This window comes from Euprymna scolopes, chromosome 43, assembly GCF_053919585.1.
Source record: "Euprymna scolopes isolate OS-2025 chromosome 43, ASM5391958v1, whole genome shotgun sequence".
Classification (NCBI taxonomy): domain Eukaryota; kingdom Metazoa; phylum Mollusca; class Cephalopoda; order Sepiida; family Sepiolidae; genus Euprymna; species Euprymna scolopes.
The window spans coordinates 42,019,038-42,039,037 of NC_136524.1; the positions used below are offsets into that span (position 1 = coordinate 42,019,038).

Below are 20,000 nucleotides of genomic sequence, written 5' to 3' on the forward strand. Positions count from 1 at the left end.
TCACAAGGAGCTTTCACACAAGTCATAAAATATATCTCATGAAAACCTGTGGTGTTCCCTGGTGGCTGAGTGACAACAAATCTTCCCAGACGTCCAGCATTCCTCACCTCCTTCGGTAACATTTGCAAATAAATTTGCGTTATCGCAACAGCCGCTCACCATTGATTTTTCGCTGGTAACGGCCATTGATCTACACTGGGATATGAGTGACACTAAGCTCCACCCCCAACAAGGTCCCAGTCTTCTTCGAGTTTGTCCAGTGGAGGTCTGAGTAACGTTCTCTCCTCGTCTTTCCATCCTCCTGGACCCTTCTCGGCTATTTGGTATCACATTTTCTATTATTATTATTATTATTATTATTATTATTATTATTATTATTGTTATTATTGTTATTGTTATTATTATAGCCAAGTTAAAATTTGCTGGTTTTAGCATTAAATGATACAGCGCTTCATGGTGGTTAGTCATAAATTATAATTAAAAAAAATGTATTCATGTCAGTTAAAAAAATATGAAAATAAGGAGAAAATGTGGAAGACATGAAAACATACCAGGAGTAAAAGTTCCAGCGTTCAAGAAGACCTACTCAATGGTAAATCCAGAAAACAAGATAAATTATATATATATATATATATATATATATATATATATATATATATATGAACAAATGATTAATAAAACATGTTAAAAGACTCTTGAAAAAGAGTTAAAAACATATTTAATTTTAAAAAGGAAGCACAAGATAAGTGGATAGTCCTTAATCCGCGGAGTTTCGAAGAAATACTCTCCTTCTCATCAAGGGCAGGAATTAGCAAAATGCAGGATCGGATTTTGCATATAAAAGTATTTAATGAAACTACAAGTAAGTCACAGATTTTACTTGGTTAAAAAAATGGTGAGGTAAGGGGAATAGGAGGTAAAAGAAAAATGATAAAAAGATTTCACATGAATGGATAGTCCGGTGAAGGGTAAAAAATCCAAGAATGGTAAAATCCAAAACGGTCGAATTTAAAATTTTCAAGCTCTATTTCCTTTTCGGTTTTATTGAGCTTTTACATCTGGTTGAGATTACTTTACTTGTAAATATTAACTCTTTAATATTTATAATATATTTTAAGTTTACCATTTTGATTACCTTGGTAAACTTATTGTAATTTTTATTTATTTATTTTTAATATATATATATATATATATCTGCATATATATATATATATATATATATATATATATATATATATATTAGTACCATATGCTAGTGCAACTATATTGAATAACATTTCTGTTCATTTTCTGCGCTGGAACTCAACTGACAGAAAGAAATGGGTATACGTTAAGTTGCAATCAAACAATTAAAAAAATACTTCCTTTAATCAGGAATCGTTTCATTAGATTAAAAACAATGATAAATTATTTCTTATCGCAAAATGAAAAACATTTATCGATAATTAATATTTTCTTTTTTGCTGTTGTTGTTGTTGTTGTTGTTGAATTACAAAGTAAAGACACCAAGAGAACACCACATATACCTGCATGAACTTAGGAGGTGGTTTTAATCGTTTAAAGTATAGACTTTTTCAGTATAGGAAAATATGATAGATTCGGGAAACACAGACATACACACATAGAAAAGGCGCACCTTGGGTGGCAGGACAACTAGTATTATATTTATTTTAGATGCTTTTGTGCGTGTCATTTCTTAAAAATCCAAATGAAACCACAAATAACCACCTCTAATATATGTATTGCGCTTGAATGTGTATTCTTTCACTTTCCCCATGAAGTGGGTGTTGCCTTTAGCAGCCAGTATTATCTCTTGCTATTTCTGACTCTTTGAGAAAAATGTGTAAACATTATTTTCAGCAAAATTTCTGAGTACACCATGATTTTGAAGTAACTGTTTTATTTTTATGACCTTTATTTAATATTTTAAAAATTAAATAAAAAATATTCTGCTTTGCTTTTGGAAACTATTCATATCTTAATGTTGATCTGAACTTATATATAAGATTTGTAAGCTCAAAATGGCGTGATGTAAGCAAATTAAGGTAATTGTAGCTTCTATTCCAATTTTCGGATTTTTAATCATATCCAAACGGATTTTATTTCCTTTTGGTGGATTGATAGTTGCTATTCCTTCTGGTGAGAGAGGGGCAAAATAGATTCATTAGTTGATATAATAATTAAGTGAATGATTTTGTGCTACGAAACAGATAGTGCCAAAGAGTAAATATCAACTGAATTAAAAGAATAAATTGTAAGATGGCCAACATCATGAAATTTGGAATATAGGCTTTGTCATTAATTATATGCTCTGTAATTACACTGAATTTCTTAAATAAGGATTGGTATATAGAAAAAGGAAATATAAATGAACAAAGAATATTTCCAGAGAAAGATATATATATATATATATATATATATATATATATATATATATATATATATATATATAATTTGAGGTTGCTATTTTCCAAAGGTAGGGTAACCAGTGAAATATAACGAGGTTCATACGATAGTGCTCAATACAGAAGTAGAGCAGGTTACATTTGTTTTTACATAAGCAGTAGTTTGTTGCTACACAGTCATGAGCATGTTTCGGTCTACCAGTATTTACCAACTAGAGACCTCATCAGGCAACAACCCTTATTTTCGAAAACGGAATTCAAAACCGTTTTGAATTCCGTTTTATATATATATATATATATATATATATATATATATATATATATATATATATATATATATATATATATATATATATATATATGCGCGCGCTAGATCGTAACTTCCTGTTACTTGATAACTTTACTGTAGTCTATACTAAACGTGTACGACATGATCAGGTTTGACACACCGGTTCTCATCAGATCACCGAAGTTAAGCAACGATTAGCCTGAACGTACCAGATGGGTGACTATTTGGGACTTTTAGGTGCTGTATATGCTCTCCGCTTATCTCGGCATTATTTCCAGTCGTCCTGGACTTCTCCTTGCCATTGGACTCAAGCAGAAGGAGAGGTGTGGTCGGAGATTGCGCAACACTTGTTTCACAATTACATGCGCAGCTGCCCTTTACAAGAGGTATCCTTTGTCTTCTGGGACTGAATGGAGGTTTCTTCTTTAGTATTAAACTTTAAGCTTCATTAGTGTTATATATATTATTAATATATTTTTAATATATTAATAATATATAATTATAATATTAAAATTATTAATATATTTTTAATATATTAAAAATATATAATTATAATATTAAAATTATTAATATATTTTTAATATATTATTAATATATAATTATAATATTAAAATTATTAATATATTTTTAATATATTAATAATATATAATTATAATATTAAAATTATACATATATTATTAATATATTATTATGATATTAAAATTATTAATATATTATTAATATATTATTGATATTAAAATTATTAATATATTATTAATATATAATTATAATATTAAAATTATTAATATATTTTTAATATATTATTGATATTAAAATTATTAATATATTATTAATATATAATTATAATATTAAAATTATTAATATATTTTTAATATATTATTAATATATAATTATAATATTAATTATTAATATATTATTAATATATAATTATAATATTAAAATTATTAATATATTTTTAATATATTAGTAATGTATAATTATAATATTAAAATTATTAATATATTATTAATATATAATTATAATATTAAAATTATTAATGTATTATTAATATATAATTATAATATTAAAATTATTAATATATTTTTAATATATTATTAATATATAATTATAATATTAATTATTAATATATATTTATAATATATGTGGTGGCTGGGGCTCCTGGTCAGTTCATCTAAGAGAAGGCCAGCTATAACAAAACAACGAGTGCTTTCTAATAATAGTCACCATAAACTGAAAGTTGCTGTAATCAGGTGAAAACTAACGGGGCAGATAGAACTCCCGGACTGTATGAAGAAGTTAAACTTTGACTAAAAATATGAGTTTCACATTCAATGTGTCATTGGAGCCTCCGTAGCGCACTCAAATAGTGAAGTGTGTTGTACAAACTCAATTCCACTGTAATGAAATTTAAGCGCACGTACCCCCTCAGGGTTTCTATTTTTATGGATATTCTATCTGGATACACAAAAGATCAAAATCTGAAAAACCTCTGAAAAGTTGGTCACGTTCGAAAGCAAGTAAACAACCACCATGTAGGCAAGACAGTTCCTGTTTAAGCATTTTGGTTCAGATTTTTTCTTTTATTGTTATTAGTTTTCTTATTTCTGGCAAAAAAACGGCTGATGTAGCTGTCATAATCGCTTATGATATTGGTACTGACCAATCCATCTAGACCCAACCTCGGTTGTAGTTGTCACTAAAGACGCTAGGATATTTATAGATGTGATTTTAAAAATTCATTAATAAACTAGAAAGAGTAATATATATATATATATATATATATAATATATATATATACATATATATTATAATTATTCCAAATTAACGCTATCTAAAAGAAAATGAATGAATTTCACGAGTTTATTAATAGTGCTCAATAAAAAGAGCAAGATATATATTTTTATTTAATTGTAGGCAAACAAATTACATGATTACGTCCATAACAAATAGATATGGGGAGAGAGAGAGAGAGAGAGAGAGAGAGAGAGAGAGAGAGAGAGAGAGAGAGAGAGAGAGAGAGAGACCAGTCTCGGTTAGACATATATAAACAGAGACTTAAAAGAGTCCAGCATAGATTGGTTACCTTTACGTTGGAACCGACGGTACCGATATATTTTTCTAATCTCCTGCAATACACGCATGTATAAATATTCTTGTATCGATTGATTTATAATCGATCACACACACACACACACACACACACACACACACACATGGAATACAACCTCTTGATCACGTCTGAAATTAGGACATTCAAAGGCGCTACAACATCCATCCAAGTAAAAGTAAGATGCATGAATGGTGGCTAAAATTTCCCTTACATTGACCAATAACTGACTGCTACAAGAGCAATGGTCTGATGTGTGGGGTTGCCATAGGGTCTTTGATTGCAGTATCTGCTGGAACAGTGTATTAATTTGCTTTACGTTGGTAGTTTTTCATGTGGAGAGTAAAGGGGATGGGGACCAGCTCCTCCGAGGGGAACTGGATAGTGACAATTCGTATGAAGGATTTCCCCTACATTGACCAATAACTGATTGCTACAAGAGCAATTGTCTTATATATGGGTATTACTTTGATTGCAATATCTGCTGGAACAGATACTACAATTTGTGATTTGATCTTCGCCAAAAGGCCAAGCCGAATATGTGCTGAGAGTTAGCAACGACACCGGCACGAAACTTGTCTCTTCATTAAAAGTTGCCGCGAAATAACGGAGAGGAAAATCGATAACGAAATGGGCCAAATGTCTGCATAAATATCTCTATAAAAGCAGCCCTCACTCTAACTAAGCTTATGTTGATATTAAGGCGAAAATCTAGCATTGGGGTTCTTACTAAATGATTGTATTAGATGGTTTTCTTTCTGTTATATCACACCTCCTTTTTTATATTAAAAAAACATGAGTATTGATAATTAGTATCATTCGGTCTACTGTTTCCACATAGGATATCATTCTTACGTTTTACTTCGACTTTCCTCAGGTGTTTCTTGGCGAGCTATCAAATTTATACAGCATTTCGAAATGCACTCTTTGTTCAATCTCCGAGGTAGGGAGTAGATTGTTTTCTTTCCGTTCGCCATAATAAACGTCCAAAGTTTTTCTTTGATATTTTCTTAATATACACAGTATTAGGATAAAACATTCAATCTCTGAAAGGATATTACTTTGACTGAATTAACTTAGCACTTTATCCGTTGCGCTACGGGTCGCTGTTAATTGAACAAAGGTACGAAATTCTACACAGATTCAGTTCAGCATAAAGATTTCCGAGTTCGACAAGAAGCATTTGTAGAAGGTTGAAGGAGGCATCGGCTGAATCGCTGTGTGAATAACGTGCAGAATCTTTCGTAAAACATTGATGAAGTGGTTCTGTGAGTCTTTCACATTTTCCGGTGTAATTAGTAGCGAAACACACTGCATGTTTTAGACACTTATTTCGTTTATTTATGCTGTCTGTTTGGTATCCGCGGCATTCTTTTGGGAGTTTCTAATGCCGAAACACAATACCTATAATGCGATTTCTTCCCTTGATTGATTTGTTTGCATGGCAGAACTCATACTTATTCAATGCCGAATTCTATATTTATATTTTCTGATAATATATATATATATATATATATATATATATATATATATATATATATATACACACACACATATATATATATAAGATAAGTGAATGTGTCTGTGTGTCTGTCTGTCTGGGTGTACATTACCATACACAATAACTCTGTAAATTTTTAGTCTACAGACTCGAAATTTGATATACAGGGTACTGAGATTTGGGAAAATCTATGTGATCGGTTTTCGACCAGAAATTTGGCTGTCAAGGGGTCAAAGTTCAACGATTTAACCTTTGAGAACGCTACCAAATTCCTCCGAAAATTTTAGGTCTAAACACTTGAAATTTTAGATATATATTCCGTGGACATGGATCTAACTTAATAACTTGATTTGATCCCAAAACAATACATATTAAGGGGTCATAATAGGGGTCAAAGTTAAAAAAAAATTTACCGCTTTTTTTTTTTTTTTTTTTTTGCTCAACATACACCTCCAAACACCCGGGCTACGCCGGGCTGAAATTCTAGAATATATATATATATATATATATATATATATATATATATATATATATTAGTTTTCACGTAATCAGTAGTATGTTACTACACGTTTATGAGCATGCTTCGGTCAGCTAGTTACCAGTAACTAGAGACCTCTTCAGGCGATCCAGCTTATACGAAAGCAAAGTTTGCAATAAATATATCAGGTATTCCTCGTCACAGGGTGTTAATATCATATATATGGGAAAATATGCTTTTGCAATTATATTCCACCCTTTATCTATACCGATCTATTTATTTATGAAGCTTGATATATGTTAAACCTAACTACAAAGTATATACAAATGAATGACAAAACGTCTATATTCAAAATTCGAAGATGCTTATCTTACCGTTTATTTCTTTCAGCATTTTAAAAATGTTCAATGCTTGACAGCACCTGTTTCGTTAAGCAGAAATACTCCTAGATTACGGACTTAATTTGTGTATAAGCAATATACCCTAAAAAGGTTTTTAGTTATTTGTAAGTGACTGACCGAAACATATTCATGAATGTGTAGCGATATACTAATGTTTATATATATATATATATATATATATATATATATATATATATAAACATATAATGCTTATATAGTTTTAGTATAAATCCACTGAAACCTCTGTGTTTATCAAAAAGTGATTCATGAATGAACAGAGTGTGATTATACAAATATTAGTTACACATGTGCATACATGTTTCTGCAATATCTTGTTTTAGATGTTACTTCATCAAGTCGGGGGTTTGACTTAAGAGCCACACATAAGTAATCACATCTCTCTAACTCTCTTATATATCTGTGTGTGTGTGTTTGTGAAAATGTACGCTTTTATGTATATTTTCTATTCTTTATGCATATCAACATACATATTATACATATATATTATACATATATTATATATACATATATACATATATATAATATATATTATATATACATATATATATTATATATACATACATATATATTTTATCTACATATCTATATATATTATATTTACATATATATATGTTATATCTACATATATATATATATATTATATCTACATATACATATATATATTATATCTAAATATACATATATATATATTATATCTACATATATATATATTATATCTACATATATATATATCATATCTACATATATATATATAATATCTACATATATATTAGTTATTTTATCTACATATATATTATATATTATATATACATATATATTATATATTCATATATATTATATATTCATATATATCATATATTATATATACATATATATTATATATACATATATATTATATATACATATATATTATATATACATTATATATTATATATAGATATATACATTATATACATATTATATATACATTATATACATATTATATATAGATATATACATTATATACATATTATATATAATATACACATATTATATATACAAACATATATACACATATAAACACACATATATATACATATATATGCATATACCTATATATATATATACATACATACATACATATACACATTATGTATATATATATATATATATATATATATATATATATATATATATATATATATACACTATTGTAAAGTGGTCGACAAGTAAGAAAGGAAAAAACAAGATTTTTCATACATTTATTCACGTTTCGTCTTGATTTAAAGTCTTCCCAAGAAGATTATTGAAAGATATAACATACAAGTGTGATGTTTTAAAATTGTTGTTCAGTCTTGAGATGTGAAAGTAATGCTTTTTTTATTGGTTTCAGAAGATATTAATTTTGTATTTGTCTTGAAAATTTATCTAACGTACATTATTTGTTAAAATACAAAATAGGGTCATAAGAAAATCGAAAAATAAAAAGGTATTAGGAAGCAGATTTCCGTTAACTTAGATAATGTTGCTGATAAATATATTTGTATACATACTTATTTATATATAAGTATACACAAACGCACATATGTATATATAAGCCTGTGCATATATATATATAAGCATACAAGCATAAACCTATATATATATAAGTATACATACACACATATATATACACGCGCAAACATATATAACCATACGCGCACGCACACATATATATACGCTCAAACACACGCATATGTATATAAACATACACTCACACACATATATATCTATATAAACATACGCACACACATACATATATATACATAAGTACACACATACATATAAACATACACTCACACACATATATATCTATATAAACATACGCACACACATACATATATATAAGTACACACATACATATATATATATACACATATGTACACACATACATATATATATGCATACGTACACACACACATATATATATAAACATGCGTACATATACACACATATATATATAAACAAATGCACACACACATATTTATCTAAACATACGTACACACATGTATATATGTATCTAAACGTACACACGCACATTTAAACATACACACACGCATTTAAACATACACACGCACATTAAAACGTACACATATTTACACATACCCTATTTAAACATATACACGCACATATATAAACATACACACGTATATAAAACGCGTAATAGTAAATATAACAATGAATTAATAATTACATGGATATAAAAATAAATTCTTTGAAATAGTGTCGACATATAACATTTATTTATTTCTCTTAGAAACAAAGAATTTGTAAGTTGGCATATATAACGGATGAAGGGCGATTGAACAAATCAAAAGTGCTATTTTTTTTTTATTACCGAAGTCAAGCTTTGGTAGGATTGACCGCCTGGGATAAAATTATAGCCAATGGTAGTTGAGCAATCGGAGATAAAATCAGCCTATGGAAAGTCACAGATTTTCACAAGAGAACAGAAGTGATTTTAACTATCATTCTACTCTACGATCGAAGCAACTTTTATATGTCGTTAGATTCCCTATGTATAGGCCACATTTATCCACATGAAAAGATTTTAGTTATTAAAATTTGTAGACATTCTTGAACTTATATTAAAAAAAAAAATACAGTTGTCTGGTTTTGTCCTTCACACACACACGCACACACACACACACACACCTTGTTCAGTTGATGGAATCAAAGATAAACTATTGTAAATTAAAAACGAAATATAAAAAAATATATATTAACGATATAACGTATTTACAAAATTAATGCCACCATAATGCACGTCAGTTTCTTCGCCAACAGGCCAGTTTATTTTCATGTTTCTTTAATAGTAAAGATAAAAAAAGAATACACATTAAAAGGTGTCACATACACATAAAAATATTATATAAGGCCAATGTTTACCAACCAGGGTGCCGGGGAGCCACGGAGATTATTCAAAGTTTGTCATATATAATATATCATATTATATTACTGACATCATAACGAGATAGGATCGTAGATCGAGCTGTGTAGGGTCTTTTCTGATATGTACATTATTTTACTTATATATACATATTATATATTCGTATTATTTACATTATATATTATATATCACATATTATAGTATATATAACATATTACATGCATTATATATTCATGTTAATTTTAATTACATATATATATATATATATATATATATATATATATATATATATTGGTTTCAAATATTGCGTAAATGGGGCCTTTTTAATGTTTTTTAATATAAAATCTTTAAATTTTCAAATACGCACGTTTTAAATGAGTTTGACATTGTTTTTGATTTTTTTAACCTTTAACAGCTCTTAAGTACAATCGATGCTAATTTTTACATTGTGTCAAATTAAAAATTTTTTACTTACGTAAATTCCAAAATACATGATTTATGAAAAATTCTTACTTTTATTTAAAAAGTTTATTTTAAACTTTTTTATCTAGCAAAATAAAGTAAGTGTATTTTAAATGTACGTATCTTCGTATTTGCATCGGACACAATGTAATTACGAGGGTCGTTCCAAAAGTAAAGGTTTTTATATTTTTAACTAAAAAAGTGAAAGCGCTAAGTAGACGAGAGTTGCACCATAAAAACGAACCACTTTTGGTGCTTCAGAACTTATTTTTGTACATAGTCACCACTATTCTCAATGCACTTTTTGCCAGGAATTCAATGACGCATCTCTGCTTCTGACGCACGCCTATGTTTCCTGGGTCTCATACCGTCAATATCTGCAACATATATGAAACCTTAAGATCAGAAATGCATAAGTTAACTCATCATAATAATGCAATTTGCAATACACGAGTTATCCATTTGGCCGAAATAAAAAATAGGAGGCATTACTTTCGGAAGGCCCCTCGTATAATATCAGGATATGTTTTTTTTGCTTGTTTTTTTTTTTTTTAATAATTTGTTTGCTTACAGATGGCATCTAAATTGAAATAACACGAAGTTATATTTCACTTTTAGCGTTCCTCTGCATGTAGTATGGAATTCAGGCAAGAAAAATAATAAAAGCACGCGCATGGCTTACTGCTAAACCGTAGAAATGCATTTAAACTGTACATCTGTATTTTAATATATCATTAATTGGGTTATGACAACAGCATATTCTTTTCATTGTTTGTACTCTCGAGTGTGTATCCGTTGATATCTTATATGCTTTTATAAAAAGTGGTGTGGTTCACGTTTCATTAACTCTGTCTAAATGTGTCGGATATATACTCGAGAGTCAAAACAATGAAAAGAATATGCTGTTGTCATAGCCCTAATCATTAGTATGTGTAAAATGTTTGAAATTTTGGAATACGTAAACTTATTTCACCGTTTAAACATTTTAATTGATTTTACATATTGGTCTGTGCGTTCTGCTGTACTTTGGGTATTTTTACATTTTTTTAAAAATTTTATTTATTTACTTTTTTTTTTTAATACAAGATTTTTTCCATTATTCTTATCAGTTTGATTTCGTTGAGAACAGAGCATCCTACAGGCTGCCAGACATTCAGTCGCTATCTTATATATTCCAACAGACTGATTCTTTGAAAATTTTTACCGTCCCTTTATTTCCGTCGAACCTCGTTCACTGAGTTCATTCGACAGGTAGTTTTTAAAATTATTTTTTCATGACTCTGGTTGCTCTTATAATTACTAGAATGATGGAGATCTCCCTAAGATTCCAGTTTCTTTTCCTGTCGTACATAAGACCTTAATATATTATGTCGTGAGAAAAGCATCTAATATGTAATTTTTTTATTTTTAAATCTTATGGTATTACAAATTTTTTGAACTTGAAATATCGTATAATAATTAGATCGTCTTCAACATTATATAATTAATAGGACTATGACAAGAGAACATTCTTATTTGTTTTGATTCTCGAGGATATATCCGACACAGACACAGTTAATCAATCGAGAACCACATCACACTATCTAAAACATATAAGATATTAATTGATATATACTAGTAAAAATAATGAAAATACTATTCTATTGTAGCAGCCCTAATAATTATATTATAGAATTTACTTTAAAGTTAAAATAACGCCTTCCCCTCCCCCCTAAAATGTAACGTATTTAATTATTCTTATTTTATTTAAGGTAAAATCCGTAATAAGAAATGTTTAGGTGTCGTTCTTTATTGAAATGTTTTACAATAATAAGAACATGTCTTTAAACGATATAATAAAGGTTGTGTACGTCCACACGAAGAATGATATCGTTTTTATTTTGACAATTGTCCGATAAAAATATCTTACTGCCCCAATACGTTTATGAAAAAAAATATATATATATATGGAACAACGCACCGTGAAGAATCTGAGAAATAAATAAAAAAAACCTTATGAGTGTAATAGCGCAACATTTCTTAATCGGATTTAACCGGATTACTGTTCTCATTTTGACTGTTATTTGCACAACGTTTTGACTGATGTAACCTTCGACCTTCTTCATGCGTATAGATCGCCATGTTTTACAAGCTATAACTGAAGAAGATCTGAGGTTGACCGTGTGTGTGTGTGTGTTGATTATTAATACATTCAAATGGCCAGTTTGATGCTTACTTCGTAATCATGCAAAGTCCAAAATAAAAAAGTGACTTTTGTGTTTCTAATTCTTTAAACGTTATTATACAATGTCGGTAACTGTGGTTAATTTAAAAACTACCCGGACTGACGGTCTGAATATGTCACGTCGGAATTCAAGCATTTTTACTTGTTCCCTTTTGTAATGAAACCGGTAATTATTACGTTTGAGAGAATTAATCGGAATCGGAAAAATCTGGAGGTTTTGGCGGTATCAGAATCGGTACTAGAACCGGATAAAATCTGCGCCAATTTTCCGATGCCAAAAATGATTCTTTTTTAATTATCGTTTTTATTTGATTTTGTTTATAACAAAACCTCTAACTGCTTTCAGTAATTATGGAATCACAAATATATATCGATTATAAAAGACCAATTAAGCTAGAATCTATAGATCACTCTCCCCCACATTTGTGATTTTTTTTTTCGTTAGAAAAAATATTTGCACATTCAACATGTGTTTTTATGATAATTGCAACTGACTTTTTAGAGATTTATAAAGAATTGAAATCGGTAATTGCATTGGAATCGGGAATTTAGTACGGAATCGGTAATTGTATCAGAATCGGTAATTGTATTGAAATCGAGAATTTAGTACGGAATCGGTAACTGTATCGGAATCGGGAAAATATTCGACTCGTTTCATCACTAGTAAATACCTGGTGCGGTCTTATGCCTGCTTCCTTTCAAAGGAGTGGGTTGCATTGCGAATGTAAGAGTTGCAAGCGGTCCCTAGCCTCATATATAACAAATAAATGACCAAAATATATTCAAAATTTCAAGATGTTGATCTAACAGTTTATTCTTTTATGCATGTTGACATGCACAATACTTGAGAGCACCTGTTTCGTAGTGCAAAATCATTCATTTAATTATTATATCAATCAATGAATTTATTCTGCCCTTAACTTATCAGGAGAAAAAGCATTTATCAATTTTAAAAGAAAATAGGAGCATATGGGCATGCTTACAAAATCCGAAAATTGGGACAGAAGTTTCAATTATCGTTTTTACCTTTTTATTACACCATTTTTTTTTTTTTTTTTTTTTTTTTTTGTAATTACATCAGGCTTCATAAATTAAAGGATTGGTATAAATAAAAGGTAATATATAATGTAAGAAGAAAACATTTCCACCCCCGCACACACAGATCTCCTTGTTATGCGAAGATGGCATACAGCGCCTAGTATTCCCAAATAGTCACCCATCTGACGAGGTTCTACGACGCTTACCTTCGGTGATCAATTGAAAATTGGTATGTCAATGGAACTACAATGTAATAAGATGTGCAGCAGAGTCAAATCGGTTTACAAAATTGTATCATGCTGACTCATACAGATTTTGTTATTCACAGTTTTAATTGTATAATAAGGTGTCATAACTTATCAAGGCTCCAAAACCACTCGAGGATAAGGGTTAAGTAAGTGTCTAGGTAGACAATAAGGCAGCACCGTAATGATTGGTAATGATGATTGTGATTGGGAAGAATTTGATTATTAAAGGGAGCAGCTCGATAAGAATTATTTTTATTAGGCCTGAAAACGACCATGTTGTAATCAGCTGAGGATTAGCCCCGCGGTAATGGGTTTCTTAGATTGGCTTATGTTACGTTGTACCTTTTTCTTAATTATTGAACAGTTTGGATTAGAAAGTAATTTCCGGCTTGAATTAAGGTTTAAAACAAAATGAGTCTTTTTTTGCATCCCTTTTCAAATATGTCTTTATTGAAAAAAAAAAAAAAGACTATGATATTTTCTGTAGAGGGATTGCTCCATCGCAGATCGGCTGAAGCGGATAATATTGATGGATCTGTTTTCGGATATTCGTTTTTTTTTTTTTTTAAACCGACCAGAGTGCCGTCTACAAGGAACAGGTTTTCCCACATTTCGCCTTTGTACGATAGCTTACTGCAGCGGGGAAAAAAGTGATCCCGAAGGTTTGTTTCACTGACAAAGAAGAAAACACCCTATTTAAAACCTTACATTTTTTCATAAAATGATAGATTTTTAGTTAAGTCCCCAATGATATATGTAATGGTACATGTGATATATATGTGTGTGTGTGTGTGTGTGTGTGTGTGATTTATTTTGCAGATTAAATAATAACGTTACCTTTATCGAGCGAAGGATTCGCGCAATCCCGAACAATTATGATGAATTTAATCACAAAAATTTAAATATTTATATTAAGGGATGTATCTGCTCATTTGGGTTCTTATAGCGTTTTTTATTATATATATTATATATATATATATATATATATATATATATATAAAATTTTAGTAATTCAATAAATTTTCATTAACTTCCATTTACTCTATGATATTTAAATGCTTAACAAACATTTAATTGTCATTTTCCATGCCTTACTGGTTTTAGCAGATAAGGTGTAAACCATTATAACTATTTGTTAATATTTTCTCCTCTGAAGAGATGGTAGACATCGAAATCCTATAGGATAAGGAGATATAATATTTCAAATATATTTTTTGTATTACATATAAGATTAATTTTTTTTATTTTAAATTTAACCATTTCACGTCATGAATTTTAAATTTCTTGGATTACTAAAACTTGATTTATTTGCTCTATCTTGTATATTGAGCAATCTTTATTTAGATGGGATTGTCCTCATTGAATATTACTACCAATAATATTTTGTAAGACCTATAATCACAGGTTTGCATACCAGTTGATTTGTTGGATAACTTTTTTCTGAAGTATGTATGTATATATATATATATATATATATATATATATATATATATATATAATTATTTACTATAATAATTATTAAATACCTATGGACACTAGTGTTTCATCCTTTCGGGAATCATCAGTGCAAGGTGTCACGATTTACACCAGTCGATAGATTCGAACCCAGCGACAGAAGTCATGTCTGGCTTCATTAGCAAGAACCTAATCCATTCGGTCACTGTTAACCGTGAGAAACGCAGTTGATATTTAAATATTTATTCTTTTTAAATGCTTTTTTACGTCAGTCAGAGTGATCTAATTATTATAAGATGGTCTGCGTATATATAATTATATATCTATACAAAACACATACGCAGCTGTTCTGGATTTTTTAAATGAAAATTGAGCATTCGTCTTATTTGGATTAATACAACTACTGTTCTCATCTCGAGTGTCATTTTACTTTTCTGTCGAACTCGGGAATCAACACGGAATTTCGAAATGCTCTCGTTTTATTAACGATGTCTGGCTAGAAGTCCTAAGTAATTCGCAACCGTAATTTTGGGTCGCCCGCACTAAGGATCGAACTTTCAATCTCCAGGAATGTAACTTTTACAAGTGGATAAAATAAAGGGCTAGGTTCGAAATTCCGTGCAGATTCCAGAGTTCGACATAAAAAATTCCCGAGTTTGACAAGATAAACCTGAAGAAGGTTGGAGGTCGTTTTCAGGCATAATAAAAGCTATGCGAATGAGCCTCAAGATGAGAGCATGAATCCGAAGAATCCAAATAATATGAATATACAAAGCGGGTTCTTTAAAATAGCTGTAATTATTTTGGAAGAGTACCTATTTACTATGCCTCCCCACGGGACAGAGTTAGACACCAGGGTTGTTTTTTAACGTGGAGAAAAGGTACAAAAATAAAAATTGTCTCAGTCGTGAAAGATTTCTCCTCCACTGAAAGAGAACAAGAAATAGAAGTGCAGCATCTGAAGAACAGATGGTATTTATTTGCTCCCCCACCGAGCAAATTAGGCACAAGGCCGATTTTTAATGTGAGGAGTGAAGGGAGGGGGAAGGGGAAAGGGGACCAGCTCCCGAGAGGTGGGAAATGGGAGCTGGTTAAAGGTCAGGCATGTGGGGTTGCCCCCACATCTGGTCTTTGCTAGTCATAGCTAGTCATAGCTTGCAGTATCTGCCGGAACAGATGATATTTATTTGCTCCCCCACCGAGCAAATTAGGCACAAGGCCGATTTTTAATGTGAGGAGTGAAGGGAGGGGGAAGGGAAAAAGGGGACCAGCTCCCGAGAGGTGGGAAATGGGAACTGGTTAAAGGTCAGGCATGTGGGGTTGCCCCCACATCTGGTTTTTGCTAGTCATAGCTGTCAGTATCTGAAGAACAGATACTACACTTTGATCTTGGCCAAAAGGCCAAGAATGGTGGATCTGAATGAATGTTACAATGAAAGGAATGAGGAATATTTTAGTGTTGAGGACAAAAACGAAGGAGTTCTTTTTTTAAGTTTTTTTTTTTTTTTCACAGTAAGTTTAGTGTAGATTTTAATTTAGTACTTTAATGGTGGCTGCTCTAACGAATTACAAGCACTTGTACCCCTTCGACGTAAATACGCCGGACAAACCCGACAAGCAGCGAAATCCCACCCATACATAGCAGAGATCCCTAAGTGCAAGAAAGCCTTCTACTCCAATAGTTTCTTACCCAGAACTACTAGAGTTTGGAACACTCTTTCGAGATTCTGCTTTTCCAACTGTACTGACATGCAGAAGTTCAAGTGTAATGTGAACAGACATCTTCCTTCATAATATCCCTGCAACTTATGTCCCCGATAGCAGCCCTCTACTTCAAAGTGGCACTGTTCCTTGTTTGGGGTGAAAATTGAATTTAAAAAAAAAAAGATTTAATTAATTATATTTTTATTGTTTAATGTTTTCCTTTACACTAATTTGATTGATCGCGATTTGCATTCAGATTCTTAAACATTATACATCTTCAGTGGCGATAAAGTTTGAACATACCAATCTATCTATAACATCCTGTCTGTCTGTCTCTTTAACCGTCTCTCTCTGTCTGCCTCTGCCTCTTTCTCTCTCTCTCTCCATGTACTTGTGTGTGTATGTGTAAAGTATGTCGCCACGGCGATATGTTTCATCTGAACAAAGGAATACGCTGTTACAGTATGTTACATATCTTCTTCAGCTTTAAAAAAAAAACAGACAAAGAATGTGTTTTAATATCGGATTTAGCATTATAAATGAATAAGAAAATAGTTCACGCACGCACGCACACACACACACACACACACACACACACGCAGATAAACTTTGAGAACTGGTCCAAGAAAGAAGAAAGAAAAATGCACAACGAAAAATTCCTCCGATTGCTTGACCTAGTTTCAGTGCTTTTTCTGGAACATTTACCAGTAATAATAATGAAAGAAGCAATGTTTTGATCTCCATCACACGCACTAATTTTGTCCTCAGTGATTTCGAAATGGATGAATATTTAAAAACGCTGAAAGCGAATATGTAACAATTGTACGCGTATCTTTGGTAATTTCTCATTTTTAGCCGGATACACACAGAAACAGAGAGACATTCCATTTTCCTTTATATAAAAAACTAGCCTGGAGGCCCGGTGTTGCCCGGGTTTTTTGAGGTGAGAAAAAAAGTAATAGTAAGTAGGCATGCTGGAACCCGCGAAGGAGGAAAAGAATGTGAAAAAAATGACATATTTGCTCTTCCGCCCATCGCCAAACCGGAAGTGACAAATGTTTAAATTAAGGCTAGTCAATCGAAAAGAGGGGATGACTTCCGAAAATATCGGCAAAAAAAGCGACCCCTCTCTGTAAAACAGTGCCCAGTTGAGAGTGAAAGAATGAATGTTTTTAGCCAATTTTCCGATATTTGTCGTTCGAAGTGTCGGCTTCAAAACGATACCGATCTCGTAAAAATACGTCACCTCTGTTGAACGTTTTAGACAAACATTCAAACATACACACATTTAAACAGACAGGCGAGATTTACATTATAGATCACAGGGATAACCGGTGCTGCCCGGGTCTGTGAACATCGATCTCTCTACTAGCCATCTCTTTACGTTTATCTTGTTCTCTCGACAATTAATCTTAACAAAAATGTTTACAAGTGATCTCGATAAATTCTTTTTTTTCATCATTCCATAAAAAAAGATATTAAGAATATGTGTGATTCTGATAAAGCCAATAGTCCTAAAAGAGAGTAAGTATATATTAGTTACTAAAGCAATATTATAATCGTACAGTATTTTAAATCCTGTGCAAAGGGTGAAATCGCGTCGTTTCCCCCTTTACATAAAACATAAAACTTAATATAACCCACATTACTCACTGTTACGCCTAGCAGCTATATTGCAAAATATTCATAATGCTCATTTCATTAGTTTAGGCATGAATCGTGTGCATACAAATATATAAACATACAAATATCTAACTTGATAAAAATAGAGATAATTACGTGTCTGAATTTTTGAGATGAGGATTAGTTATTTGTATTATTTGGATTCATCGGACTACTCTTCTCATCTTGAATGTCATCTGGAGTGTCATTTTCACAACGTTTCAGTCGATGTAACCCTCGACTTTCTTCATGTGTTTATGCCGAACTCTGGAATTTGAACAGAATTTCAAATGGAACCTTTTATTTACTTCACGGGGGTGGGAGGAGAGCATTTTCTCGTTCCGTCAGCCATGACTCGATAGAGATCCTAAGTAATTTGTAACTGTATTTTTTCGGTCGCATGCACTGAGAATTAAACTTTAAACCTTAAGGAGAATATTGCTTTTTACAATTGATTTTTAGTCGCGTGCAAGCGACTATAAAGTCACTCCGTCGGTCGGTCGGTCGGTCGATCTGTCCGTAACACATTTGTGCTAGGCCTTTTTGGTTAAGATCAAAGGTATGTTGTTAATAGATGCTGTTCTTAGCTTTTCTAGCTTTTCTTGCCCTTTTGGCCAATATCAAAGTGTGGTATCTGTTCTTACTACATGCTGTACTTATTGTGATATAAAGTGGGGGATCACTTTTCTGTATTAATTTAATGTAAAATGATCACCCACTTTACAACCAGTCAATTTCAAAGCCATTCAAGTCATTCTCCAGATCATTCAAGTTGTTTTTGAAGGATTCCAGTTATTTTTTTAAGCATTCATGTCATTCTTAAGGTCATTCAATTCATCCTTAAGTTCATTAAAGTCATTCTAAGTTATTTACTTTTTATTTATTTAAATCATTTCAGCTCATTTTTCGGTCATTTTAGTTTATCTTTAAGAATTTCATGTCAATCCTACATTCACACATTCATTCATTGCACGAGAGCACGCGATTACTGGCTATCGGCCTTGTTTTTTTTTTTTTTTTTTTTTCAAACGTTGTGAAAATGACAATCAAGATGTGAACAGTAGTTCGAAGAATCAAAATAATGGGAATAGATATGT

The 20,000-nt window shown here is 30.8% G+C and overlaps 1 protein-coding gene and 1 pseudogene across 4 annotated transcripts in view; both read right to left on the reverse strand.

The window, feature by feature from the left end:
- Positions 1 to 20,000, reverse strand: part of LOC145268304 (uncharacterized) — a 485,827-nt gene that overhangs the window by 383,541 nt on the left and 82,286 nt on the right. The window lies entirely within an intron of this gene.
- LOC145268478 (U2 spliceosomal RNA) lies at positions 16,852 to 16,950 on the reverse strand (annotated as a pseudogene).